At 38.4% G+C, this 27,391-nt stretch overlaps 16 non-coding genes across 16 annotated transcripts; all 16 read left to right on the top strand.

Annotated features, from left to right (window-relative positions):
• Positions 1-9,068: 9,068 nt before the first annotated feature.
• Positions 9,069-9,141, top strand: trnav-uac (transfer RNA valine (anticodon UAC)). The gene has a single exon. It is a non-coding gene; the product is annotated as a tRNA-Val (tRNA).
• A 932-nt stretch (positions 9,142-10,073) lies between these two features.
• On the top strand, positions 10,074-10,146 carry trnav-uac (transfer RNA valine (anticodon UAC)). Its single transcript has one exon. It is a non-coding gene; the product is annotated as a tRNA-Val (tRNA).
• A 931-nt stretch (positions 10,147-11,077) lies between these two features.
• On the top strand, positions 11,078-11,150 carry trnav-uac (transfer RNA valine (anticodon UAC)). The gene has a single exon. It is a non-coding gene; the product is annotated as a tRNA-Val (tRNA).
• A 932-nt stretch (positions 11,151-12,082) lies between these two features.
• trnav-uac (transfer RNA valine (anticodon UAC)) lies at positions 12,083-12,155 on the top strand. The gene has a single exon. It is a non-coding gene; the product is annotated as a tRNA-Val (tRNA).
• A 932-nt stretch (positions 12,156-13,087) lies between these two features.
• On the top strand, positions 13,088-13,160 carry trnav-uac (transfer RNA valine (anticodon UAC)). Its single transcript has one exon. It is a non-coding gene; the product is annotated as a tRNA-Val (tRNA).
• A 932-nt stretch (positions 13,161-14,092) lies between these two features.
• Positions 14,093-14,165, top strand: trnav-uac (transfer RNA valine (anticodon UAC)). Its single transcript has one exon. It is a non-coding gene; the product is annotated as a tRNA-Val (tRNA).
• Positions 14,166-15,097: 932 nt separating this feature from the next.
• On the top strand, positions 15,098-15,170 carry trnav-uac (transfer RNA valine (anticodon UAC)). Its single transcript has one exon. It is a non-coding gene; the product is annotated as a tRNA-Val (tRNA).
• A 932-nt stretch (positions 15,171-16,102) lies between these two features.
• Positions 16,103-16,175, top strand: trnav-uac (transfer RNA valine (anticodon UAC)). Its single transcript has one exon. It is a non-coding gene; the product is annotated as a tRNA-Val (tRNA).
• A 932-nt stretch (positions 16,176-17,107) lies between these two features.
• On the top strand, positions 17,108-17,180 carry trnav-uac (transfer RNA valine (anticodon UAC)). The gene has a single exon. It is a non-coding gene; the product is annotated as a tRNA-Val (tRNA).
• A 932-nt stretch (positions 17,181-18,112) lies between these two features.
• trnav-uac (transfer RNA valine (anticodon UAC)) lies at positions 18,113-18,185 on the top strand. The gene has a single exon. It is a non-coding gene; the product is annotated as a tRNA-Val (tRNA).
• Positions 18,186-19,117: 932 nt separating this feature from the next.
• Positions 19,118-19,190, top strand: trnav-uac (transfer RNA valine (anticodon UAC)). Its single transcript has one exon. It is a non-coding gene; the product is annotated as a tRNA-Val (tRNA).
• Positions 19,191-20,104: 914 nt separating this feature from the next.
• trnav-uac (transfer RNA valine (anticodon UAC)) lies at positions 20,105-20,177 on the top strand. Its single transcript has one exon. It is a non-coding gene; the product is annotated as a tRNA-Val (tRNA).
• A 914-nt stretch (positions 20,178-21,091) lies between these two features.
• Positions 21,092-21,164, top strand: trnav-uac (transfer RNA valine (anticodon UAC)). The gene has a single exon. It is a non-coding gene; the product is annotated as a tRNA-Val (tRNA).
• A 932-nt stretch (positions 21,165-22,096) lies between these two features.
• trnav-uac (transfer RNA valine (anticodon UAC)) lies at positions 22,097-22,169 on the top strand. The gene has a single exon. It is a non-coding gene; the product is annotated as a tRNA-Val (tRNA).
• A 931-nt stretch (positions 22,170-23,100) lies between these two features.
• trnav-uac (transfer RNA valine (anticodon UAC)) lies at positions 23,101-23,173 on the top strand. Its single transcript has one exon. It is a non-coding gene; the product is annotated as a tRNA-Val (tRNA).
• A 913-nt stretch (positions 23,174-24,086) lies between these two features.
• trnai-uau (transfer RNA isoleucine (anticodon UAU)) lies at positions 24,087-24,159 on the top strand. The gene has a single exon. It is a non-coding gene; the product is annotated as a tRNA-Ile (tRNA).
• The last annotated feature ends 3,232 nt before the right edge of the window (positions 24,160-27,391 follow it).

Raw genomic sequence — 27,391 nt, forward strand, 5'->3', positions numbered from 1 at the left:
TATAGTGGTGTACTGATTGTAACGGCCTCTTCTTCGTCTGCGCTTCCGTACGAACCAGCGGGGAGAGCCGTAATTACGCTGTTCTAGATATCTTCACTCTGAATAAACTGTAGCTTGTCATACAATTTACCACCTTGTCTGAATCGATCCTTGACCGACTCGTCCGTCTACATATCCAATTACTAACAGAAATGGTAGCAGAGTATAGTTTACTAACGATCCAGTCGAAGTGAGTTGATTTGGGTGTGGAGAAGGCGAGTTGGGGAAAGTACGATTCATTAAATAAATAAGAAAGACGGGTGAAGACTTTCGGGGGAGGGCAACAATTCTGCTCAACTCGGAAAACTGATTTCAAGGTGCACCATAAAAAATAAGGTAAGCAAAAGCCTGTTAAATCAAACTTTGCAATATTGTCGAATAGTCTGTCCAAATTTTTATCAGTTTTCCGAGTAAGTATGAATTCTTGTGTAAATTTATAATTTGCTGACGAGTCGAAATAACAGTGTACGTGAACATATGTAGTAACGAACCGGCGACGGCCGGTGTGATTTAAATCATTGATGAGATATCAGTAAGGGGATAGCTAATTACTATTCATTAAATCTGGCGCCGAGGGGACAAATTGTAATTTGGGACCCGTGACCCGGTCAGCACAGTCTGCTAGCTTTCAATGATGAGTGATCACTGTTTTGTCTTTGATAGTTCCGATAGGGGTCGGGAATAGAGATCAGTAGGGGATAGCTAATTACTATTCATTAATTCTGCAGCCGAGGGGACAAATTGTAATTTGGGACCCGTGACCCGGTGTGGTTCAGTCTGATAGAGATTCACCGATAGGGGTCGGACATGTGTAATAATTCTGATAGGGGTCAGCTCGATAGGGGATCAGGAATAGAGATCAGTAGGGGATAGCTAATTACTATTCTTCAAATCTGGCGCCGATGGGGATAAGTTGTAATTTTATCCTGTGGTCCGGTACGGCTCAGTCTGATAGAAATTCACTGATAAGGATCGGCTTTCAGGGGTCAGAGATATAACGTGCTGTTTTGTCTTGTTTTGTCTATTTGTAACTGTTTATGTTATGTTATGTTAAAATGCAATGTGGTTGTAATTGTTTCCATTAAGATTGTTGGTGGTTAGATAGAGGGAGAGAGAGAGAATTATAATAAGGGATATTGGATAAATCCGAACTTCTATATTGTACCTATGTACCTATGTTAATAGGTACATGTATAAATGTATAATCAGGAATGAAATGACTGATGTATAATTGAAATAATATCTGAATATAATATTTAAATATTGAGACTAAATAGTCGAATAGATCCCTTGGTTGTGCGCTCCACAAATGCTATACCAGCCCATGCGGTTTTTCTCAACCTGAATATACGAAGGAGAAGCTCTGAGATAAGGCAGAGCACGAGCAATAGTGTCTCTTCGAATACCTCGTGGGCATTAATCAACGTCGGGCGAAGTATATGCTAACTATATTCAGATAGAAGGAGAGAATTTCGATTAAAACTACGATTAAATTCCGATTGAATTAAATTAAATTACGTTTAAAGCAAATTCACAATGGCGAACCCCAATACTCCAAAGCTGAGGTTTAATGAGTTCCTAGAACAAAAAATTGAATATAGATCAGGGGGAAAGGAACGATGGACGCCTATAAAGAAAGTTTGGGAGGGATGGAAGTTAAGATGGACACAAGCAGGTTATCTAGGGGGGTGGCCGCCAACAGGGGCCCAGCTGAAAACAATGGAATGTGAGTTGAGAGGGACGTAGCAGGAGGCCAGAGACAAGGAAGTTGAAAGAAATAAAAGCCATGTATTTAAGAACCAAGGGACCAAACAGAGAATGAACAGAAGGCGGGGCCATTGCGTCTCCCACTGGTCTGCTTACTGGCGTAAATGAAGATTTGTAAGAATCAAATCCTGTGCATGAAACACGCTTGATATTCAGTCGGGGACTAATATCGATATGAATGAGGTCGGGGACAAAGCGAGTGTGGTACATGAGGTGTTTCAGTTGGAGCTGGAACCGGTGAGAATGTTGAAAAAGTCGCAGGCTTGCTGATGAGAGTTATATCATAGAATATTGAGGGGGGTGCATGACTGTTGGAAAGAGTGTTAAACTCTATTAACGCAAATTTCTTTTTGCGGATTTATATTATGAGGTTTGAACTATACTAATGTTGTAGAATTACATAATCAACATCTGAACATACTTACGTTAAACATTAATTGAGCCACTGAGTAATAGATAAGCTGTACACTAGGTACGGGGCGAAGGGTGTGGTCGATGTAAGACGGGAGTGGTGTTCTAACCAAATTATTTAGTTATTTTAATTCATTTATACAAGTACTTCCCGGGTATTGATTTTGGTTTGATTGTTCAGATAACATCATTGAAATTAAACAGGAGGTCAGGTATACTAACATTAGAATCTGTTTTCATTATGGAGAACTATGAAAGGCCCGCAGAGTAGATTGCAGGCTGAGGTTTTATGTTAAAGGGACAGTGCACATTTATCACAGTTGTGTGTGTGTCTGTCTAATGGCTGGGTATTTAAGAAGTATTTTTGGGAGAAAATTTGGAGAAACACGAATAAGACATGAAACATCGAGACAAATTATTTGAGTTTGAGGGGATTATCATAATTATTAGGTTTTGTTTTTGTAGTAAATGTTTGGGTTAAGGGGATTTCCATGTTCCCAGAGACATGATATTTTAAAGAGGCACGCTCACATATGGAACCTTTATAAGTTTATTTTATGAGTTTTAATTACACAAGCGATTTTTATTTTATTTTAAGGATAAAGGGTTCTTTAATATGTCTAATATGGTATGGAACACGAATGTGGGGGGATGGTGTAACCCGTGACCGGATTTCATGGCTCTCTCGGGTGGTCTGATCAGCCACAAGGGGGTGCCATTTGAATAATACATTTGTGGTCATGGGTAATACTGTTTAAAAAAATAAAAAATAAAATAGATATTTTTTTGAAATTAATTTTTTTAAGGTAACTTAATTATAGTGGAGTTTACTTAACCTATATAAAGACTTTAGTAATTGCCACCATAGACATGTTTTTCTAAAAATAAAAATCCATGAGTTTAGATAAAGCCAAACAGTGGGACATTTAGTTAAAATGTGGAAACATGGGAAAAGGCAGACAGATGAGCCCTCCCCCGCACTGCAGAGACCTTGACGGTTGGAGAGCAGAGAGGAGAAGTTTTAGAAGGGAGCCAGGACGAGCAAAGATAACGGAGTGTGTAGATAACAGTCACTGAGTGGAGACAAAAGGGAGAATTGGACATGTGGAAAATTAAAGGGGCGCTCCTACATGATAATGTCAGAACAGACGGATAATATACTAATCTTACCTAAGTCATTATTTAGAGCAGGTAAAGTTGTTACCTGGGCAAAGCTAGGTATCAAAAGGGGGATAGGTAAATTGTGGTATAGGATAGGATGGGGCCTATTGGATAAACGAATATTTTTTAAAATGTAGCTAACAAATGGGCATAGAAGTTAAAGATAGAATCAGATAAAACATGAGAAACTGTTTGTTAACCAAGCCTGTATGTCCAGCATTTTATGCATTATAGGTGAACTGCAGGTGAAGTCACTCAATCCAGTCCCAGAGGCTTGTTGGGGGGACCATACCAAGGTCTCCTGGTGGCAGCTAGCTGAAAGAGCTACCCGGATTCATATCGCACGGTGGGAGGGTAAGACACACTGACACTATCGAACAATAAACAGTGTTCGAGAGGAGAACTGGAATTAACAGAATTCCGGGGGCCATCTCTCGAATGAAGAAAATCCTCCCTGTCCTGTCACCCCTGTTTTTGTTCATAGAAGTGAAGATGTGTCTGGCTCTTGCTAAGTGATGTGTTCTCGGGGAAAGGGTGGGGCTTCACATGGAAGCTGTTTGTCTGAGCGGTCTTATCGTGGGTGAAATCCCAAATAACACAGCTCCGGATGAATCAGTACCCGAAGCCTCAGCTGGTTTGACCACCCTGGATCACGGGTTGACAGAAAACACTGGGGTGGATACTTCTGATTAATTGGGTTTGATAATATGTTTAGAAAATGGGGAAAATATTATGATCACTGTATTGTGGGCTACATTCACCTGTGTGACTGTTTTAGTTTTATGGGGCTGTTGTCTAACTCCCTGTCTATGAGGCCTTATTTCCAGGACTCTGGAGAAATCGATGGAAATAGATGGTGATGTACCAGCGGATTCCAGGTTCTGACCCGTGGAATGCTGAATGTATGTCTACAGAACAAGTGGACGAAAATTATAAATGAAATTATATTAAATTGGGAGGGTGTCCGTATGGGGATTACAGGATAACCGACTTGGGACAGTTCTGGGATTGGAAGAGAGGGTATCCTTATAGCATAGGGGATCCCACAAAGGTGGATAGGCTTTTCATGATATGGGAAAACCTGGGAGCACTGTTGAACTTTGTAAAGGTGATGAAATCTTGCTAACCATCAAAACTATTAAGCTCTCTGATGCAGGCACTTACACCCTCGGACTACAAAGGACCGGGACAGACACGATGGGTGTGTTTTCTATTAAGGTGCTGCCAAAACCAGAGGTCCCAGATGAACCAGGGCCAGACACACTCCTCTACCACCCCTGGACCGAACCTGCCACCACTGTATTAAAAAATCCCATTCAGGTAATTAATGTTAGACTATTCAGCTATTGATCAATTAGGCACTGAGACTGGTGTTATTGGTAGGGACAATTTGTGGCTTTCTTATGAGGTACAGTTAAGACCCTGAAAAGAAAGGACTACATGAGTTACATGAAACATTGGTCATGATGGACCTGTTCTGGCTACACACCCATTTGCTATAGGAGAAGGAGAGGGGTGGTTGTGTATTCTGAGAGGTTTATACCTGGTTGAGGCCAATTCAACTCTCTGTTCCTCTTTGAGCCTTGTGTTTCCTACAGTACCTCCTCATCGGGCCCCTTGGGGTGTTGAGGCATATGGGGGCAATTAAAGTTGCATCACGGGTACAGGTAATGGCATTGATTATGGGAGATTGCCTGAAGCTGATTGCAGTAGTAACATAACCATTAATTCCACTTGGCCAGTTACAGGCCTAAACCAAACTAGTGGTCTGGCTGATGTGTGGTGGATCTGTGGACCCAAAAGAGTGCTGAGACCCATTCTTAGAGGAGACTGGCAAGGTACGTGTGCTCTGACCAGTTTGATAATTCCACTGACCATTGTTGATGTTACTGCTGAACAGCTGTTGGGTTCTGTATCCAGGGGACCTGAAAACATTCCATCCCATGGGAGACATAGAAGTAGTGCTCCATGGACAGAGGATGTAGTTGACATACACACTAACCTGTTGGGAGTGCCGGTGGGGGTTCCTCATGAGCTTCAGGCCTTGGGCAGGAATGAGGGATTATAGGTCCAGCCATAGTGGATGCAAGACAGACTGCATGGATTCATTACATCTACTATGATCAACAGCGTTTTGTTAATTACCCCCGTGATGCACTCACTGGTATGTCTGAACAGTTTGAGGCCACATCTAGGGTTGCCAGACAGAATAGACTTGCTTTGGATATGCTTCTTGCCAGTCAGGGGGGCGTATGCAAGATGTTCGGTGAACAATGTTGCACGTATATTCCTAATAACACCAGTCCAGATAGTAGTATATCTAAGGCCCTTAGTGGGCTTGATGCACTATCTGCTGAGATGAGGACCATGGCGGGGGTGGAGGAGTCTGGCCTGTTCTCTTGAGTGGGAGCCTGGTTTTGGTAAGTAAACTAGAATGGTGGTTACTGGATTTCTGACCCTAATTTTTGTTATTTGACGTGTTGTGCTGCTTGCATCATACCGTGTTTTAAGAAGTCTGTTACAGATGTGGTGAAGGCTTCAGGCATGATGATGCCTTTGCTTGATGCTCCAGTTGGAGATGCTGATACTGAAGCATGCTTTCAGGGGAGGATGAGACTGACTGAGGATGACCCATGGTATGCTGTGGGCGAGGTAGTAGAATAAATCTTACACCACCACAGTTCCTTGTTATACATCTTTATGATGGGTTTTCTTTCCAGTATGTTTGTTCTCCCTGTTGTGAAGGTTTTGAGTCCCTGGGTGGCATGAAGCCCAACTGGTGCAGGATAGGAGTAGCTGAGAGGACCAGATGGTTTATAATAATGCTTTGCTTTGCTTTACTCTGTTTTCCATGACCAAAGTTTTATCCGGTATCTTACATGTCAATAAACAATAAAGTGTTATCCTGTTTTTGCTAAGTGACACCCTTGTGGGTGTCAAAAGGGGGACTTAAATTTCACACAATTTTTTTTTTTATGTTCTGTTTTTGAATGAGCTGTTCTCTTTTGACATGAAGGTATTTTAAACTCTGTGACTGTTATATGATTCATTGCTGAATTTTTGTTCACACCCTGGGGGGTGTGAAAAAGAGGGATTATTGGTTCCTGTGTTTTACATTATAGCCATTACCATATATATGATTGAATATTATCTGCTGTTGGCTTGTGTTGATGTATGCAAGTGTTATGCAACATAGCTGACTTGAAACATTGTTAAAAGTGTCAGGGCCAGGGGACTTTCTCATGCTGGAAAAATACAGAAGGGAGGGCACATTCAGAGCGTGGGGTTGCGAGAACAAGCGTTTTTTTGTTAGATAACAGGAGCCAGGTGCGTGATAACGGTATGGAGCATGAGCGCCTGGCTGCAACTTCTCTTATGACATTCCAGAATCGCATTGCAGTAGATATGCTACTGGCGGAGAAAGGTGGAGCTTGTACTATGTTTGGTGAACAGTGTTGCATTTTCATCCCTAGTAACACGGCCTCCGATGGTAGCTTGACCATGGCCCTAGAAGGTTTGAGGACGCTTAATGGTAAAATGAAATCTCATTCTGGGATGGATACCTCGATGTGGGACTCCTGGATGAGTGCGTTTGGTAAATATAAAACCCTGGTGTCCTCCATTTTGGTATCCATTTCGGTGTTCGCTGACATTTTAGTTCTCTGTGGATGCTGTTGCATTCCATGCATCCGTTCCCTTGCCACTAGGGTTATCTCTAGAGCCATTGACCCTTCCTCCCCTTCCCAGATGTTTCCTCTGCTGGATAAAGACCTACATGAATTCGAGGATGAGGAGGAGAGTGCCTATTTAGGTTTACATTATATCTGCTGTTGCCTTATGGGGATGTATGTATGTGTTATACAAGTGGATCATTCCACCTGACTTGCCTAGTTTAAGTCACATCTCTTTGGAGATGTGAAGAGAGGGAATCACAACTTTTTCCTGCGGGAAAAAAGTTGGCTTATGTAGACAAGCATTTACTTTTATTTTGAGCTGTTGTTCTCCGCTCTGTAAAATGAGGGTTGTAAGTTCCTAGGTGGCTGGTAGCCAACTTAGTACATAGTGGGATTGAATGGAGAACATGATGTAATACATATATATCTATTTCTGTTTAAAACCGTGCCTTATTTCATAGTCCCATTGGGAGAAGTTTCTCTTTGTGTCTGGATCCAGTTAGGTTGTGTCACGTCTCTGGTGAGACGTGAAGAGAGGGTTTTGTAGAGAAATGCTAATTCTTATGTAGGTGACCAAACTATTGTTAAGGGGGGGCTACCACTCAGAGTTGAGCCTGTGGGGTCCCCTACAGGATAGCTCCCGCATTACACTAATGGCCAAAACCAGCGCACACACACATGATCTCCGTTGTCTCTGAACGTTGAATGCCCGAAGAGGATTCTACGATGACAGACAGACTACTGAGCCAATGGCGGAAGACTACAGACTACACCCCAGCTGAACAATCCAAAGATCCGATCTTCCAGAATCAACCTACTTTCTTTTCTATATATAAGTGGTGTACTGATTGTAACGGCCTCTTCTTCGTCTGCGCTTCCGTACGAACCAGCGGGAGAGCCGTAATTACGCTGTTCTAGATATCTTCACTCTGAATAAACTGGAGCTTGTCATACAATTTACCACCTTGTCTGAATCGATCCTTGACCGACTCGTCCGTCTACATATCCAATTACTAACAAGTGTAGTGGTTATCACGTTCGCTTTACACGCGAAAGGTCCCTGGTTCGAAACCGGGCGGAAACAGTCATCTTTGACACATGCAGTAAGTTGTGTATTTATAAAAGAGATGAGTTGCTTTCATAAATACCTTATTTTGGAAATTCAAATACATGCACTGACTATAAGAAAATTAAGTTTACTTCTTGCAGGTATCTCAAGCAGAAGTTTCTGTAGTGTAGCTGTTATCACGTGCACTTAACATGCAAAAGGTCCCTGGTTTGAACCTCTGTGTAAACAGCACTCATTGATACATTCAGTAAGTACCATAGTTGAAACTGAAAATTCTATTTTTCATTAATGCCTTCTTTTGGGAATCAAAAGATTCCATAGCGTAGTGGTTATCAAGTTCACTTAAGACGCAAAATGTATACTTTTCGATGCTGGGCGGAAACAGACGTCTCTGACACATGTGAGAAGTACTGTATTTGTAACAGAGAATTTTCATGAATGCATTATGTTGGAATTTCGAATTCGTGCGATGAATATATGTAAAATTTGGTTTACTCCACAGTAATAATTCTAGCAGCAGTTTCTCTAGTTTAGTAGTTATCAAGTTTGCTTTACACATGAAAGGTCCCCGATTCGAAGCTGGGCGGAAACAGTTCTCTATGACAAATCCATTAAGTACTGTATTTGTAACAGAGAATAGTTGTTCTAATAAATGCCTTACTTTGGAAATTCGAATACATGCAATAAATATTTGTAAAATGCGGTTTACTCCTTGCTGGTAATTAATGCAGCAGTTTCTGTAGTGTAATGGTTATCACGTTCACCTTACATGCGAAAGGTCTGTGGTTGAAAAACTGATAGAAACAGTGATCTTTGACACATGCAGTTAGTGCTGTATCAACAACAGAGAATATATGTTCTCATGAATGGCTTTTTTTGGAAATTGGAATACATGCAATGAATATCTGTAAAATTTGGGTTACTCCTTGCTGATAACACTTGCATCAGTTTCTGTAGTGTAGTGGTTATGACGTTCGCTTTACACGCGAAAGGTCCCTGGTTCGAAACCGGGCGCAAACAGTCATCTTTGACACATGCAGTAAGTTGTGTATTTATAAAAGAGATGAGTTGCTTTCATAAATACCTTATTTTGGAAATTCAAATACATGCACTGACTATAAAAAAATTAAGTTTACTTCTTGCAGGTATCTCAAGCAGAAGTTTCTGTAGTGTAGCTGTTATCACGTGCACTTAACATGCAAAAGGTCCCTGGTTTGAACCTCTGTGTAAACAGCACTCATTGATACATTCAGTAAGTACCATAGTTGAAACTGAAAATTCTATTTTTCATTAATGCCTTCTTTTGGGAATCAAAAGATTCCATAGCGTAGTGGTTATCAAGTTCACTTAGGACGCAAAATGTATACTTTTCGTTGCTGGGCGGAAACAGACGTCTCTGACACATGTGAGAAGTACTGTATTTGTAACAGAGAATTTTCATAAATGCATTATGTTGGAATTTCGGATTCGTGCGATGAATATATGTAAAATTTGGTTTACTCCACAGTAATAATTCTAGCAGCAGTTTCTCTAGTTTAGTAGTTATCAAGTTTGCTTTACACATGAAAGGTCCCCGATTCGAAGCTGGGCGGAAACAGTTCTCTATGACAAATCCATTAAGTACTGTATTTGTAACAGAGAATAGTTGTTCTAATAAATGCCTTACTTTGGAAATTCGAATACATGCAATAAATATTTGTAAAATGCGGTTTACTCCTTGCTGGTAATTAATGCAGCAGTTTCTGTAGTGTAATGGTTATCACGTTCACCTTACATGCGAAAGGTCTGTGGTTGAAAAACTGATAGAAACAGTGATCTTTGACACATGCAGTTAGTGCTGTATCAACAACAGAGAATATATGTTCTCATGAATGGCTTTTTTTGGAAATTGGAATACATGCAATGAATATCTGTAAAATTTGGGTTACTCCTTGCTGATGACACTTGCATCAGTTTCTGTAGTGTAGTGGTTATGACGTTCGCTTTACACGCGAAAGGTCCCTGGTTCGAAACCGGGCGCAAACAGTCATCTTTGACACATGCAGTAAGTTGTGTATTTATAAAAGAGATGAGTTGCTTTCATAAATACCTTATTTTGGAAATTCAAATACATGCACTGACTATAAAAAATTAAGTTTACTTCTTGCAGGTATCTCAAGCAGAAGTTTCTGTAGTGTAGCTGTTATCACGTGCACTTAACATGCAAAAGGTCCCTGGTTTGAACCTCTGTGTAAACAGCACTCATTGATACATTCAGTAAGTACCATAGTTGAAACTGAAAATTCAATTTTTCATTAATGCCTTCTTTTGGGAATCAAAAGATTCCATAGCGTAGTGGTTATCAAGTTCACTTAAGACGCAAAATGTATACTTTTCGTTGCTGGGCGGAAACAGACGTCTCTGACACATGTGAGAAGTACTGTATTTGTAACAGAGAATTTTCATAAATGCATTATGTTGGAATTTCGAATTCGTGCGATGAATATATGTAAAATTTGGTTTACTCCACAGTAATAATTCTAGCAGCAGTTTCTCTAGTTTAGTAGTTATCAAGTTTGCTTTACACACGAATGGTCCCCGATTCGAAGCTGGGCGGAAACAGTTCTCTATGACAAATCCATTAAGTACTGTATTTGTAACAGAGAATAGTTGTTCTAATAAATGCCTTACTTTGGAAATTCGAATACATGCAATAAATATTTGTAAAATGCGGTTTACTCCTTGCTGGTAATTAATGCAGCAGTTTCTGTAGTGTAATGGTTATCACGTTCACCTTACATGCGAAAGGTCTGTGGTTGAAAAACTGATAGAAACAGTGATCTTTGACACATGCAGTTAGTGCTGTATCAACAACAGAGAATATATGTTCTCATGAATGGCTTTTTTTGGAAATTGGAATACATGCAATGAATATCTGTAAAATTTGGGTTACTCCTTGCTGATAACACTTGCATCAGTTTCTGTAGTGTAGTGGTTATCACGTTCGCTTTACACGCGAAAGGTCCCTGGTTCGAAACCGGGCGGAAACAGTCATCTTTGACACATGCAGTAAGTTGTGTATTTATAAAAGAGATGAGTTGCTTTCATAAATACCTTATTTTGGAAATTCAAATACATGCACTGACTATAAGAAAATTAAGTTTACTTCTTGCAGGTATCTCAAGCAGAAGTTTCTGTAGTGTAGCTGTTATCACGTGCACTTAACATGCAAAAGGTCCCTGGTTTGAACCTCTGTGTAAACAGCACTCATTGATACATTCAGTAAGTACCATAGTTGAAACTGAAAATTCTATTTTTCATTAATGCCTTCTTTTGGGAATCAAAAGATTCCATAGCGTAGTGGTTATCAAGTTCACTTAAGACGCAAAATGTATACTTTTCGTTGCTGGGCGGAAACAGACGTCTCTGACACATGTGAGAAGTACTGTATTTGTAACAGAGAATTTTCATAAATGCATTATGTTGGAATTTCGAATTCGTGCGATGAATATATGTAAAATTTGGTTTACTCCACAGTAATAATTCTAGCAGCAGTTTCTCTAGTTTAGTAGTTATCAAGTTTGCTTTACACATGAATGGTCCCCGATTCGAAGCTGGGCGGAAACAGTTCTCTATGACAAATCCATTAAGTACTGTATTTGTAACAGAGAATAGTTGTTCTAATAAATGCCTTACTTTGGAAATTCGAATACATGCAATAAATATTTGTAAAATGCGGTTTACTCCTTGCTGGTAATTAATGCAGCAGTTTCTGTAGTGTAATGGTTATCACGTTCACCTTACATGCGAAAGGTCTGTGGTTGAAAAACTGATAGAAACAGTGATCTTTGACACATGCAGTTAGTGCTGTATCAACAACAGAGAATATATGTTCTCATGAATGGCTTTTTTTGGAAATTGGAATACATGCAATGAATATCTGTAAAATTTGGGTTACTCCTTGCTGATAACACTTGCATCAGTTTCTGTAGTGTAGTGGTTATCACGTTCGCTTTACACGCGAAAGGTCCCTGGTTCGAAACCGGGCGGAAACAGTCATCTTTGACACATGCAGTAAGTTGTGTATTTATAAAAGAGATGAGTTGCTTTCATAAATACCTTATTTTGGAAATTCAAATACATGCACTGACTATAAGAAAATTAAGTTTACTTCTTGCAGGTATCTCAAGCAGAAGTTTCTGTAGTGTAGCTGTTATCACGTGCACTTAACATGCAAAAGGTCCCTGGTTTGAACCTCTGTGTAAACAGCACTCATTGATACATTCAGTAAGTACCATAGTTGAAACTGAAAATTCTATTTTTCATTAATGCCTTCTTTTGGGAATCAAAAGATTCCATAGCGTAGTGGTTATCAAGTTCACTTAAGACGCAAAATGTATACTTTTCGTTGCTGGGCGGAAACAGACGTCTCTGACACATGTGAGAAGTACTGTATTTGTAACAGAGAATTTTCATAAATGCATTATGTTGGAATTTCGAATTCGTGCGATGAATATATGTAAAATTTGGTTTACTCCACAGTAATAATTCTAGCAGCAGTTTCTCTAGTTTAGTAGTTATCAAGTTTGCTTTACACATGAATGGTCCCCGATTCGAAGCTGGGCGGAAACAGTTCTCTATGACAAATCCATTAAGTACTGTATTTGTAACAGAGAATAGTTGTTCTAATAAATGCCTTACTTTGGAAATTCGAATACATGCAATAAATATTTGTAAAATGCGGTTTACTCCTTGCTGGTAATTAATGCAGCAGTTTCTGTAGTGTAATGGTTATCACGTTCACCTTACATGCGAAAGGTCTGTGGTTGAAAAACTGATAGAAACAGTGATCTTTGACACATGCAGTTAGTGCTGTATCAACAACAGAGAATATATGTTCTCATGAATGGCTTTTTTTGGAAATTGGAATACATGCAATGAATATCTGTAAAATTTGGGTTACTCCTTGCTGATAACACTTGCATCAGTTTCTGTAGTGTAGTGGTTATCACGTTCGCTTTACACGCGAAAGGTCCCTGGTTCGAAACCGGGCGGAAACAGTCATCTTTGACACATGCAGTAAGTTGTGTATTTATAAAAGAGATGAGTTGCTTTCATAAATACCTTATTTTGGAAATTCAAATACATGCACTGACTATAAGAAAATTAAGTTTACTTCTTGCAGGTATCTCAAGCAGAAGTTTCTGTAGTGTAGCTGTTATCACGTGCACTTAACATGCAAAAGGTCCCTGGTTTGAACCTCTGTGTAAACAGCACTCATTGATACATTCAGTAAGTACCATAGTTGAAACTGAAAATTCAATTTTTCATTAATGCCTTCTTTTGGGAATCAAAAGATTCCATAGCGTAGTGGTTATCAAGTTCACTTAAGACGCAAAATGTATACTTTTCGATGCTGGGCGGAAACAGACGTCTCTGACACATGTGAGAAGTACTGTATTTGTAACAGAGAATTTTCATAAATGCATTATGTTGGAATTTCGAATTCGTGCGATGAATATATGTAAAATTTGGTTTACTCCACAGTAATAATTCTAGCAGCAGTTTCTCTAGTTTAGTAGTTATCAAGTTTGCTTTACACACGAATGGTCCCCGATTCGAAGCTGGGCGGAAACAGTTCTCTATGACAAATCCATTAAGTACTGTATTTGTAACAGAGAATAGTTGTTCTAATAAATGCCTTACTTTGGAAATTCGAATACATGCAATAAATATTTGTAAAATGCGGTTTACTCCTTGCTGGTAATTAATGCAGCAGTTTCTGTAGTGTAATGGTTATCACGTTCACCTTACATGCGAAAGGTCTGTGGTTGAAAAACTGATAGAAACAGTGATCTTTGACACATGCAGTTAGTGCTGTATCAACAACAGAGAATATATGTTCTCATGAATGGCTTTTTTTGGAAATTGGAATACATGCAATGAATATCTGTAAAATTTGGGTTACTCCTTGCTGATAACACTTGCATCAGTTTCTGTAGTGTAGTGGTTATCACGTTCGCTTTACACGCGAAAGGTCCCTGGTTCGAAACCGGGCGGAAACAGTCATCTTTGACACATGCAGTAAGTTGTGTATTTATAAAAGAGATGAGTTGCTTTCATAAATACCTTATTTTGGAAATTCAAATACATGCACTGACTATAAGAAAATTAAGTTTACTTCTTGCAGGTATCTCAAGCAGAAGTTTCTGTAGTGTAGCTGTTATCACGTGCACTTAACATGCAAAAGGTCCCTGGTTTGAACCTCTGTGTAAACAGCACTCATTGATACATTCAGTAAGTACCATAGTTGAAACTGAAAATTCAATTTTTCATTAATGCCTTCTTTTGGGAATCAAAAGATTCCATAGCGTAGTGGTTATCAAGTTCACTTAAGACGCAAAATGTATACTTTTCGATGCTGGGCGGAAACAGACGTCTCTGACACATGTGAGAAGTACTGTATTTGTAACAGAGAATTTTCATAAATGCATTATGTTGGAATTTCGAATTCGTGCGATGAATATATGTAAAATTTGGTTTACTCCACAGTAATAATTCTAGCAGCAGTTTCTCTAGTTTAGTAGTTATCAAGTTTGCTTTACACATGAATGGTCCCCGATTCGAAGCTGGGCGGAAACAGTTCTCTATGACAAATCCATTAAGTACTGTATTTGTAACAGAGAATAGTTGTTCTAATAAATGCCTTACTTTGGAAATTCGAATACATGCAATAAATATTTGTAAAATGCGGTTTACTCCTTGCTGGTAATTAATGCAGCAGTTTCTGTAGTGTAATGGTTATCACGTTCACCTTACATGCGAAAGGTCTGTGGTTGAAAAACTGATAGAAACAGTGATCTTTGACACATGCAGTTAGTGCTGTATCAACAACAGAGAATATATGTTCTCATGAATGGCTTTTTTTGGAAATTGGAATACATGCAATGAATATCTGTAAAATTTGGGTTACTCCTTGCTGATAACACTTGCATCAGTTTCTGTAGTGTAGTGGTTATCACGTTCGCTTTACACGCGAAAGGTCCCTGGTTCGAAACCGGGCGGAAACAGTCATCTTTGACACATGCAGTAAGTTGTGTATTTATAAAAGAGATGAGTTGCTTTCATAAATACCTTATTTTGGAAATTCAAATACATGCACTGACTATAAGAAAATTAAGTTTACTTCTTGCAGGTATCTCAAGCAGAAGTTTCTGTAGTGTAGCTGTTATCACGTGCACTTAACATGCAAAAGGTCCCTGGTTTGAACCTCTGTGTAAACAGCACTCATTGATACATTCAGTAAGTACCATAGTTGAAACTGAAAATTCAATTTTTCATTAATGCCTTCTTTTGGGAATCAAAAGATTCCATAGCGTAGTGGTTATCAAGTTCACTTAAGACGCAAAATGTATACTTTTCGTTGCTGGGCGGAAACAGACGTCTCTGACACATGTGAGAAGTACTGTATTTGTAACAGAGAATTTTCATAAATGCATTATGTTGGAATTTCGAATTCGTGCGATGAATATATGTAAAATTTGGTTTACTCCACAGTAATAATTCTAGCAGCAGTTTCTCTAGTTTAGTAGTTATCAAGTTTGCTTTACACATGAATGGTCCCCGATTCGAAGCTGGGCGGAAACAGTTCTCTATGACAAATCCATTAAGTACTGTATTTGTAACAGAGAATAGTTGTTCTAATAAATGCCTTACTTTGGAAATTCGAATACATGCAATAAATATTTGTAAAATGCGGTTTACTCCTTGCTGGTAATTAATGCAGCAGTTTCTGTAGTGTAATGGTTATCACGTTCACCTTACATGCGAAAGGTCTGTGGTTGAAAAACTGATAGAAACAGTGATCTTTGACACATGCAGTTAGTGCTGTATCAACAACAGAGAATATATGTTCTCATGAATGGCTTTTTTTGGAAATTGGAATACATGCAATGAATATCTGTAAAATTTGGGTTACTCCTTGCTGATAACACTTGCATCAGTTTCTGTAGTGTAGTGGTTATCACGTTCGCTTTACACGCGAAAGGTCCCTGGTTCGAAACCGGGCGGAAACAGTCATCTTTGACACATGCAGTAAGTTGTGTATTTATAAAAGAGATGAGTTGCTTTCATAAATACCTTATTTTGGAAATTCAAATACATGCACTGACTATAAGAAAATTAAGTTTACTTCTTGCAGGTATCTCAAGCAGAAGTTTCTGTAGTGTAGCTGTTATCACGTGCACTTAACATGCAAAAGGTCCCTGGTTTGAACCTCTGTGTAAACAGCACTCATTGATACATTCAGTAAGTACCATAGTTGAAACTGAAAATTCTATTTTTCATTAATGCCTTCTTTTGGGAATCAAAAGATTCCATAGCGTAGTGGTTATCAAGTTCACTTAAGACGCAAAATGTATACTTTTCGATGCTGGGCGGAAACAGACGTCTCTGACACATGTGAGAAGTACTGTATTTGTAACAGAGAATTTTCATAAATGCATTATGTTGGAATTTCGAATTCGTGCGATGAATATATGTAAAATTTGGTTTACTCCACAGTAATAATTCTAGCAGCAGTTTCTCTAGTTTAGTAGTTATCAAGTTTGCTTTACACACGAATGGTCCCCGATTCGAAGCTGGGCGGAAACAGTTCTCTATGACAAATCCATTAAGTACTGTATTTGTAACAGAGAATAGTTGTTCTAATAAATGCCTTACTTTGGAAATTCGAATACATGCAATAAATATTTGTAAAATGCGGTTTACTCCTTGCTGGTAATTAATGCAGCAGTTTCTGTAGTGTAATGGTTATCACGTTCACCTTACATGCGAAAGGTCTGTGGTTGAAAAACTGATAGAAACAGTGATCTTTGACACATGCAGTTAGTGCTGTATCAACAACAGAGAATATATGTTCTCATGAATGGCTTTTTTTGGAAATTGGAATACATGCAATGAATATCTGTAAAATTTGGGTTACTCCTTGCTGATAACACTTGCATCAGTTTCTGTAGTGTAGTGGTTATCACGTTCGCTTTACACGCGAAAGGTCCCTGGTTCGAAACCGGGCGGAAACAGTCATCTTTGACACATGCAGTAAGTTGTGTATTTATAAAAGAGATGAGTTGCTTTCATAAATACCTTATTTTGGAAATTCAAATACATGCACTGACTATAAGAAAATTAAGTTTACTTCTTGCAGGTATCTCAAGCAGAAGTTTCTGTAGTGTAGCTGTTATCACGTGCACTTAACATGCAAAAGGTCCCTGGTTTGAACCTCTGTGTAAACAGCACTCATTGATACATTCAGTAAGTACCATAGTTGAAACTGAAAATTCAATTTTTCATTAATGCCTTCTTTTGGGAATCAAAAGATTCCATAGCGTAGTGGTTATCAAGTTCACTTAAGACGCAAAATGTATACTTTTCGATGCTGGGCGGAAACAGACGTCTCTGACACATGTGAGAAGTACTGTATTTGTAACAGAGAATTTTCATAAATGCATTATGTTGGAATTTCGAATTCGTGCGATGAATATATGTAAAATTTGGTTTACTCCACAGTAATAATTCTAGCAGCAGTTTCTCTAGTTTAGTAGTTATCAAGTTTGCTTTACACATGAATGGTCCCCGATTCGAAGCTGGGCGGAAACAGTTCTCTATGACAAATCCATTAAGTACTGTATTTGTAACAGAGAATAGTTGTTCTAATAAATGCCTTACTTTGGAAATTCGAATACATGCAATAAATATTTGTAAAATGCGGTTTACTCCTTGCTGGTAATTAATGCAGCAGTTTCTGTAGTGTAATGGTTATCACGTTCACCTTACATGCGAAAGGTCTGTGGTTGAAAAACTGATAGAAACAGTGATCTTTGACACATGCAGTTAGTGCTGTATCAACAACAGAGAATATATGTTCTCATGAATGGCTTTTTTTGGAAATTGGAATACATGCAATGAATATCTGTAAAATTTGGGTTACTCCTTGCTGATAACACTTGCATCAGTTTCTGTAGTGTAGTGGTTATCACGTTCGCTTTACACGCGAAAGGTCCCTGGTTCGAAACCGGGCGGAAACAGTCATCTTTGACACATGCAGTAAGTTGTGTATTTATAAAAGAGATGAGTTGCTTTCATAAATACCTTATTTTGGAAATTCAAATACATGCACTGACTATAAGAAAATTAAGTTTACTTCTTGCAGGTATCTCAAGCAGAAGTTTCTGTAGTGTAGCTGTTATCACGTGCACTTAACATGCAAAAGGTCCCTGGTTTGAACCTCTGTGTAAACAGCACTCATTGATACATTCAGTAAGTACCATAGTTGAAACTGAAAATTCTATTTTTCATTAATGCCTTCTTTTGGGAATCAAAAGATTCCATAGCGTAGTGGTTATCAAGTTCACTTAAGACGCAAAATGTATACTTTTCGATGCTGGGCGGAAACAGACGTCTCTGACACATGTGAGAAGTACTGTATTTGTAACAGAGAATTTTCATAAATGCATTATGTTGGAATTTCGAATTCGTGCGATGAATATATGTAAAATTTGGTTTACTCCACAGTAATAATTCTAGCAGCAGTTTCTCTAGTTTAGTAGTTATCAAGTTTGCTTTACACATGAATGGTCCCCGATTCGAAGCTGGGCGGAAACAGTTCTCTATGACAAATCCATTAAGTACTGTATTTGTAACAGAGAATAGTTGTTCTAATAAATGCCTTACTTTGGAAATTCGAATACATGCAATAAATATTTGTAAAATGCGGTTTACTCCTTGCTGGTAATTAATGCAGCAGTTTCTGTAGTGTAATGGTTATCACGTTCACCTTACATGCGAAAGGTCTGTGGTTGAAAAACTGATAGAAACAGTGATCTTTGACACATGCAGTTAGTGCTGTATCAACAACAGAGAATATATGTTCTCATGAATGGCTTTTTTTGGAAATTGGAATACATGCAATGAATATCTGTAAAATTTGGGTTACTCCTTGCTGATAACACTTGCATCAGTTTCTGTAGTGTAGTGGTTATCACGTTCGCTTTACACGCGAAAGGTCCCTGGTTCGAAACCGGGCGGAAACAGTCATCTTTGACACATGCAGTAAGTTGTGTATTTATAAAAGAGATGAGTTGCTTTCATAAATACCTTATTTTGGAAATTCAAATACATGCACTGACTATAAGAAAATTAAGTTTACTTCTTGCAGGTATCTCAAGCAGAAGTTTCTGTAGTGTAGCTGTTATCACGTGCACTTAACATGCAAAAGGTCCCTGGTTTGAACCTCTGTGTAAACAGCACTCATTGATACATTCAGTAAGTACCATAGTTGAAACTGAAAATTCAATTTTTCATTAATGCCTTCTTTTGGGAATCAAAAGATTCAAGTTCACTTAAGACGCAAAATGTATACTTTTCGATGCTGGGCGTAAACAGACGTCTCTGACACATGTGAGAAGTACTGTATTTGTAACAGAGAATTTTCATAAATGCATTATGTTGGAATTTCGAATTCGTGCGATGAATATATGTAAAATTTGGTTTACTCCACAGTAATAATTCTAGCAGCAGTTTCTCTAGTTTAGTAGTTATCAAGTTTGCTTTACACATGAATGGTCCCCGATTCGAAGCTGGGCGGAAACAGTTCTCTATGACAAATCCATTAAGTACTGTATTTGTAACAGAGAATAGTTGTTCTAATAAATGCCTTACTTTGGAAATTCGAATACATGCAATAAATATTTGTAAAATGCGGTTTACTCCTTGCTGGTAATTAATGCAGCAGTTTCTGTAGTGTAATGGTTATCACGTTCACCTTACATGCGAAAGGTCTGTGGTTGAAAAACTGATAGAAACAGTGATCTTTGACACATGCAGTTAGTGCTGTATCAACAACAGAGAATATATGTTCTCATGAATGGCTTTTTTTGGAAATTGGAATACATGCAATGAATATCTGTAAAATTTGGGTTACTCCTTGCTGATAACACTTGCATCAGTTTCTGTAGTGTAGTGGTTATCACGTTCGCTTTACACGCGAAAGGTCCCTGGTTCGAAACCGGGCGGAAACAGTCATCTTTGACACATGCAGTAAGTTGTGTATTTATAAAAGAGATGAGTTGCTTTCATAAATACCTTATTTTGGAAATTCAAATACATGCACTGACTATAAGAAAATTAAGTTTACTTCTTGCAGGTATCTCAAGCAGAAGTTTCTGTAGTGTAGCTGTTATCACGTGCACTTAACATGCAAAAGGTCCCTGGTTTGAACCTCTGTGTAAACAGCACTCATTGATACATTCAGTAAGTACCATAGTTGAAACTGAAAATTCTATTTTTCATTAATGCCTTCTTTTGGGAATCAAAAGATTCAAGTTCACTTAAGACGCAAAATGTATACTTTTCGATGCTGGGCGTAAACAGACGTCTCTGACACATGTGAGAAGTACTGTATTTGTAACAGAGAATTTTCATATATGCATTATGTTGGAATTTCGAATTCGTGCGATGAATATATGTAAAATTTGGTTTACTCCACAGTAATAATTCTAGCAGCAGTTTCTCTAGTTTAGTAGTTATCAAGTTTGCTTTACACATGAATGGTCCCCGATTCGAAGCTGGGCGGAAACAGTTCTCTATGACAAATCCATTAAGTACTGTATTTGTAACAGAGAATAGTTGTTCTAATAAATGCCTTACTTTGGAAATTCGAATACATGCAATAAATATTTGTAAAATGCGGTTTACTCCTTGCTGGTAATTAATGCAGCAGTTTCTGTAGTGTAATGGTTATCACGTTCACCTTACATGCGAAAGGTCTGTGGTTGAAAAACTGATAGAAACAGTGATCTTTGACACATGCAGTTAGTGCTGTATCAACAACAGAGAATATATGTTCTCATGAATGGCTTTTTTTGGAAATTGGAATACATGCAATGAATATCTGTAAAATTTGGGTTACTCCTTGCTGATAACACTTGCATCAGTTTCTGTAGTGTAGTGGTTATCACGTTCGCTTTACACGCGAAAGGTCCCTGGTTCGAAACCGGGCGGAAACAGTCATCTTTGACACATGCAGTAAGTTGTGTATTTATAAAAGAGATGAGTTGCTTTCATAAATACCTTATTTTGGAAATTCAAATACATGCACTGACTATAAGAAAATTAAGTTTACTTCTTGCAGGTATCTCAAGCAGAAGTTTCTGTAGTGTAGCTGTTATCACGTGCACTTAACATGCAAAAGGTCCCTGGTTTGAACCTCTGTGTAAACAGCACTCATTGATACATTCAGTAAGTACCATAGTTGAAACTGAAAATTCAATTTTTCATTAATGCCTTCTTTTGGGAATCAAAAGATTCCATAGCGTAGTGGTTATCAAGTTCACTTAAGACGCAAAATGTATACTTTTCGATGCTGGGCGGAAACAGACGTCTCTGACACATGTGAGAAGTACTGTATTTGTAACAGAGAATTTTCATAAATGCATTATGTTGGAATTTCGAATTCGTGCGATGAATATATGTAAAATTTGGTTTACTCCACAGTAATAATTCTAGCAGCAGTTTCTCTAGTTTAGTAGTTATCAAGTTTGCTTTACACATGAATGGTCCCCGATTCGAAGCTGGGCGGAAACAGTTCTCTATGACAAATCCATTAAGTACTGTATTTGTAACAGAGAATAGTTGTTCTAATAAATGCCTTACTTTGGAAATTCGAATACATGCAATAAATATTTGTAAAATGCGGTTTACTCCTTGCTGGTAATTAATGCAGCAGTTTCTGTAGTGTAATGGTTATCACGTTCACCTTACATGCGAAAGGTCTGTGGTTGAAAAACTGATAGAAACAGTGATCTTTGACACATGCAGTTAGTGCTGTATCAACAACAGAGAATATATGTTCTCATGAATGGCTTTTTTTGGAAATTGGAATACATGCAATGAATATCTGTAAAACTTGGGTTACTCCTTGCTGATAACACTTGCATCAGTTTCTGTAGTGTAGTGGTTATCACGTTCGCTTTACACGCGAAAGGTCCCTGGTTCGAAACCGGGCGGAAACAGTCATCTTTGACACATGCAGTAAGTTGTGTATTTATAAAAGAGATGAGTTGCTTTCATAAATACCTTATTTTGGAAATTCAAATACATGCACTGACTATAAGAAAATTAAGTTTACTTCTTGCAGGTATCTCAAGCAGAAGTTTCTGTAGTGTAGCTGTTATCACGTGCACTTAACATGCAAAAGGTCCCTGGTTTGAACCTCTGTGTAAACAGCACTCATTGATGCATTCAGTAAGTACCATAGTTGAAACTGAAAATTCAATTTTTCATTAATGCCTTCTTTTGGGAATCAAAAGATTCCATAGCGTAGTGGTTATCAAGTTCACTTAAGACGCAAAATGTATACTTTTCGTTGCTGGGCGGAAACAGACGTCTCTGACACATGTGAGAAGTACTGTATTTGTAACAGAGAATTTTCATAAATGCATTATGTTGGAATTTCGAATTCGTGCGATGAATATATGTAAAATTTGGTTTACTCCACAGTAATAATTCTAGCAGCAGTTTCTCTAGTTTAGTAGTTATCAAGTTTGCTTTACACACGAATGGTCCCCGATTCGAAGCTGGGCGGAAACAGTTCTCTATGACAAATCCATTAAGTACTGTATTTGTAACAGAGAATAGTTGTTCTAATAAATGCCTTACTTTGGAAATTCGAATACATGCAATAAATATTTGTAAAATGCGGTTTACTCCTTGCTGGTAATTAATGCAGCAGTTTCTGTAGTGTAATGGTTATCACATTCACCTTACATGCGAAAGGTCTGTGGTTGAAAAACTGATAGAAACAGTGATCTTTGACACATGCAGTTAGTGCTGTATCAACAACAGAGAATATATGTTCTCATGAATGGCTTTTTTGGAAATTGGAATACATGCAATGAATATCTGTAAAATTTGGGTTACTCCTTGCTGATAACACTTGCATCAGTTTCTGTAGTGTAGTGGTTATCACGTTCGCTTTACACGCGAAAGGTCCCTGGTTCGAAACCGGGCGGAAACAGTCATCTTTGACACATGCAGTAAGTTGTGTATTTGTAAAAGAGATGAGTTGCTTTCATAAATACCTTATTTTGGAAATTCAAATACATGCACTGACTATAAGAAAATTAAGTTTACTTCTTGCAGGTATCTCAAGCAGAAGTTTCTGTAGTGTAGCTGTTATCACGTGCACTTAACATGCAAAAGGTCCCTGGTTTGAACCTCTGTGTAAACAGCACTCATTGATACATTCAGTAAGTACCATAGTTGAAACTGAAAATTCAATTTTTCATTAATGCCTTCTTTTGGGAATCAAAAGATTCAAGTTCACTTAAGACGCAAAATGTATACTTTTCGATGCTGGGCGTAAACAGACGTCTCTGACACATGTGAGAAGTACTGTATTTGTAACAGAGAATTTTCATAAATGCATTATGTTGGAATTTCGAATTCGTGCGATGAATATATGTAAAATTTGGTTTACTCCACAGTAATAATTCTAGCAGCAGTTTCTCTAGTTTAGTAGTTATCAAGTTTGCTTTACACATGAATGGTCCCCGATTCGAAGCTGGGTGGAAACAGTTCTCTATGACAAATCCATTAAGTACTGTATTTGTAACAGAGAATAGTTGTTCTAATAAATGCCTTACTTTGGAAATTCGAATACATGCAATAAATATTTGTAAAATGCGGTTTACTCCTTGCTGGTAATTAATGCAGCAGTTTCTGTAGTGTAATGGTTATCACGTTCACCTTACATGCGAAAGGTCTGTGGTTGAAAACTGATAGAAACAGTGATCTTTGACACATGCAGTTAGTGCTGTATCAACAACAGAGAATATATGTTCTCATGAATGGCTTTTTTTGGAAATTGGAATACATGCAATGAATATCTGTAAAATTTGGGTTACTCCTTGCTGATAACACTTGCATCAGTTTCTGTAGTGTAGTGGTTATCACGTTCGCTTTATACGCGAAAGGTCCCTGGTTCGAAACCGAGCGCAAACAGTCATCTTTGACACATGCAGTAAGTTGTGTATTTATAAAAGAGATGAGTTGCTTTCATAAATACCTTATTTTGGAAATTCAAATACATGCACTGACTATAAGAAAATTAAGTGTACTTCTTGCAGGTATCTCAAGCAGAAGTTTCTGTAGTGTAGCTGTTATCACGTGCACTTAACATGCAAAAGGTCCCTGGTTTGAACCTCTGTGTAAACAGCACTCATTGATACATTCAGTAAGTACCATAGTTGAAACTGAAAATTCTATTTTCATTAATGCCTTCTTTTGGGAATCAAAAGATTCCATAGCGTAGTGGTTATCAAGTTCACTTAAGACGCAAAATGTATACTTTTCGATGCTGGGCGGAAACAGACGTCTCTGACACATGTGAGAAGTACTGTATTTGTAACAGAGAATTTCATAAATGCATTATGTTGGAATTTCGAATTAGTGCGATGAATATATGTAAAATTTGGTTTACTCCACAGTAATAATTCTAGCAGCAGTTTCTCTAGTTTAGTAGTTATCAAGTTTGCTTTACACACGAATGGTCCCCGATTCGAAGCTGGGCGGAAACAGTTCTCTATGACAAATCCATTAAGTACTGTATTTGTAACAGAGAATAGTTGTTCTAATAAATGCCTTACTTTGGAAATTCGAATACATGCAATAAATATTTGTAAAATGCGGTTTACTCCTTGCTGGTAATTAATGCAGCAGTTTCTGTAGTGTAATGGTTATCACGTTCACCTTACATGCGAAAGGTCTGTGGTTGAAAAACTGATAGAAACATGCAAAAGGTCCCTGGTTTGAACCTCTGTGTAAACAGCACTCATTGATACATTCAGTAATGTAGAGAAATGCTATTTCTTATGTAGGTGACCAAACTATTGTTAAGGGGGGGCTACAACTCAGAGTTGAGCCTGTGGGGTCCCCTACAGGATAGCTCCCGCATTACACTAATGGCCAAAACCAGCGCACACACATGATCTCCGTTGTCTCTGAACGTTGAATGCCCGAAGAGGATTCTACGATGACGGACAGACTACTGAGCCAATGGCGGAAGACTACAGACTACACCCCAGCTGAACCAATCCAAAGATCCGATCTTCCAGAATCAACCTACTTTCTTTTCTATATAATAGTGGTGTACTGATTGTAACGGCCTCTTCTTCGTCTGCGCTTCCGTACGAACCAGCGGGAGAGCCGTAATTACGCTGTTCTAGATATCTTCACTCTGAATAAACTGTAGCTTGTCATACAATTTACCACCTTGTCTGAATCGATCCTTGACCGACTCGTCCGTCTACATATCTAATTACTAACAGAAATGGTAGCAGAGGATAGTTTACTAACGATCCAGTCGAAGTGAGTTGATTTGGTGTGGAGAAGGCGAGTTGGGGAAAGGGACGATTCAGTAAATAATAAGAAAGACGGGTGAAGACTTTCGGGGGAGGGCAACAATTCTGCTCAACTCGGAAAACTGATTTCAAGGTGCACCATAAAAAAAATAAGGTAAGCAAAGCCTGTTAAATCAAACTTTGCATATTGTCGAATAGTCTGTCCAAATTTTTTATCAGTTTTTCCGAGTAAGTATGAATTCTTGTGTAAATTTATAATTTGCTGACAGTCGAAATAACAGTGTATGTGAACATATGTAGTAACGAACCGGCGACGGGCCGGTGTGATTTAAATCATTGATGAGATATCAGTCCGGTCAGCAACAGTCTGCTAGCTTTCAATGATGAGTGATCACTGTTTTGTCTTTGATAGTTCCGATAGGGGTCGGGAATAGAGATCAGTAGGGGATAGCTAATTACTATTCTTCAAATCTGGCACCGAGGGGATAATTGTAATTTTTCCGTGACCGGTACGGCTCAGTCTGATAGAGATTCACCGATAGGGGTCGGACATGTGTGATAGTTCCGATAGGGGTCGGGAATAGAGATCAGTAGGGGATAGCTTAATTACTATTCTTCAAATCTGGCAGCCGAGGGGATAAATTGTAATTTTATCCCTGTGGTCCGGTACGGCTCAGTCTGATAGAAATTCACTGATAAGGATCGGCTTTCAGGGGTCAGAGATATAACGTGCTGTTTTGTCTTGTTTTGTCTATTTGTAACTGTTTATGTTATGTTATGTTAAAATGCAATGTGGTTGTAATTGTTTCCATTAAGATTGTTGGTGGTTAGATAGAGGGAGAGAGAGAGAATTATAATAAGGGATATTGGATAAATCCGAAACTTCTATATTGTACTATGTACCTATGTTAATAGGTACATGTATAAATGTATAATCAGGAATGAAATGACTGATGTATAATTGAAATAATATCTGAATATAATATTTAAATATTGAGACTAAATAGTCGAATAGATCCCTTGGTTGTGCGCTCCATAATGCTATACAAACCCATGCGGTTTTTCTCAACCTGAATATACGAAGGAGAAGCTCTGAGATAAGGCAGAGCACGAGCAATAGTGTCTCTTCGAATACCTCGTGGGTATTAATCAACGTCGGGCGAAGTATATGCTAACTATATTCAGATAGAAGGAGAGAATTTCGATTAAAACTACGATTAAATTCCGATTGAATTAAATTAAATTACGTTTAAAGCAAATTCACAATGGCGACTCCCAATACTCCAAAGCTGAGGTTTAATGAGTTCCTAGAACAAAAAATTGAATATAGATCAGGGGGAAAGGAACGATGGACGCCTATAAAGAAAGTTTGGGAGGGATTGAAGTTAAGATGGACACAAGCAGGTTATCTAGGGGGGTGGCCGCCAACAGGGGCCCAGCTGAAAACAATGGAATGTGAGTTGAGAGGGACGTAGCAGGAGGCCAGAGACAAGGAAGTTGAAAGAAATAAAAGCCATGTATTTAAGAACCAAGGGACCAAACAGAGAATGAACAGAAGGCGGGGCCATTGCGTCTCCCACTGGTCTGCTTACTGGCGTAAATGAAGATTTGTAAGAATCAAATCCTGTGCATGAAACACGCTTGATATTCAGTCGGGGACTAATATCGATATGAATGAGGTCGGGGACAAAGCGAGTGTGGTACATGAGGTGTTTCAGTTGGAGCTGGAACCGGTGAGAATGTTGAAAAAGTCGCAGGCTTGCTGATGAGAGTTATATCATAGAATATTGAGGGGGGTGCATGACTGTTGGAAAGAGTGTTAAACTCTATTAACGCAAATTCTTTTTGCGGATTTATATTATGAGGTTTGAACT

This window comes from Oncorhynchus kisutch, unplaced genomic scaffold, assembly GCF_002021735.2.
Source record: "Oncorhynchus kisutch isolate 150728-3 unplaced genomic scaffold, Okis_V2 scaffold1213, whole genome shotgun sequence".
Taxonomy (NCBI): Eukaryota; Metazoa; Chordata; class Actinopteri; order Salmoniformes; family Salmonidae; genus Oncorhynchus; species Oncorhynchus kisutch.